The sequence below is a fragment of the Gracilinanus agilis genome, chromosome 3, assembly GCF_016433145.1.
Source record: "Gracilinanus agilis isolate LMUSP501 chromosome 3, AgileGrace, whole genome shotgun sequence".
NCBI classification, from domain to species: Eukaryota; Metazoa; Chordata; class Mammalia; order Didelphimorphia; family Didelphidae; genus Gracilinanus; species Gracilinanus agilis.
The window spans coordinates 284,956,130-284,957,989 of NC_058132.1; positions in this window are offsets into that span (position 1 = coordinate 284,956,130).

Sequence of the window (1,860 nt, forward strand, 5' to 3'; positions counted from 1 at the left end):
CATGGATTGACTCCAAGAAAAAAGAAAAAAGCAAACATCAACAAAAACAAGCCCGAAGACTTTGAGACATTCAGTGATTAAATTTCACAATTCAATGTAGATATAGCAAGTTCTGTATGCAATCAGGAGAAAGATCTTCAAATACAATGAAAAAGAAATGTGAATACTGCAAGATTATTTTGTATCCACCAGAAAAAAAGGAGGGAATGATATGCTCTAAAAACTCAGACTGAAGCTCAGGGTCACCTACCATGCACATCTGAACTTAACCATAAAAAGATGGACATTCAAAAGGAAAAAGTATTTGAAATAACTTTAGTATAAAAACAAGAAATGAAGAAATTATTTGCTGGTAAAACAACCCAAACAACAATAATTAATTAACATAGTTGTATTAAAATCATAAAATTAAAAACCATATGATCATCTCAATAGATGCAGAAAAAGCCTTTGACAAAGTACAACATTCTTTTAATCTAAAAATTGCATAAAGTATAGGAATAAATAACACACAAAAGCATCTATTTAAGACCAAAAGCAATAGGGAAACATTATAACATATATATATATATGTATATATATGCATTCAATATATTCAAAACAAATTCCAATTCAATACAAAATAAAAGGAGTGAAGCATGATGCCCATTCTCTCCAATATTTTGTAATATAGTTCTTCAAATACTTGCAACATCAATAAGATAAGAGAAGGATATTAAAGTCATTAAGCCAGACAAAGAAGATAAACTCTCTTACTTGCTGTTGATATGATGCTTTACTTGGGAAATTTCTATATATAATCAAAGATACTGATACAATTAATAGCTTCATTAAAGTTGCAAGCCACAAGTCATACAAAATCAACAACATTTCTATATAATGACAACGAACACAAGAAGCAATAGCATAAAGAGAAATCCTACTCCAAAAAATTACAAAACATCTGCAGATCAACTTACCAAAGCACATACATGACCTTTACAGAATTAATTTCAAAGTAGTCTTTAAATAAATAAAGAATAATTTAAATAGCTGGAAGAATATTCATTGTTGTTGCTAGACAGTATCAGTATAATAAAAATCAGTATCAGTATAAAAAAGTATAAAAAAAATAAAAAGTATAATAAAAAACAATATTACCAAATTAATTTATATTTGTAATAGCATACCATTTAAATTACCAAGGGGATACTTTATGGAACTTGATAAAATAATAACAATGAATTTGTAAAAACAAAAGATCTAAGAAATTATGGTGTATATATATATATATATATATATATATATATATATATATATATAGAGAGAGAGAGAGAGAGAGAGAGAGAGAGAGAAACATGGAATAGACTAGACATGGGAGAGTCAGAAAGAAAGAACTTAATTACTCAAGGGTTAATAAAGTGGAAAGCATAAGTTATCTGTGGGACAAGTAAATTCTTTTGTAAAATTTTGGTAAAATTTCTGGGAAGACTGGAAAACAATATGGCAGAAATTTGGCTTATATCAGTGCCTTATACGATATCACAGAATACATTATAACTGGATATATAACCTTAATATCAAAGATCATTCTAAAATAAATGTAAAAAGAAACAGATCATAAATCTCTCATAACTATGAATAGGAGATATATTCTTAAGAATGAATTAGAAGTAATATCAAAAGAAGAAATTGAAAATCTTGATTATGTGAAACTGAAAAGTTTTTGCCCTGATAACATTAATGCACCCTGAATAAGAAAGAGGTTTAATGGAGGGCATTATTTATATAAAATGTATCAGCTAAAGGTTTAGTATCCACATATGTATGAATATATATCTATATATACAACTATGTGGGTATGTGTATACATTTATATAT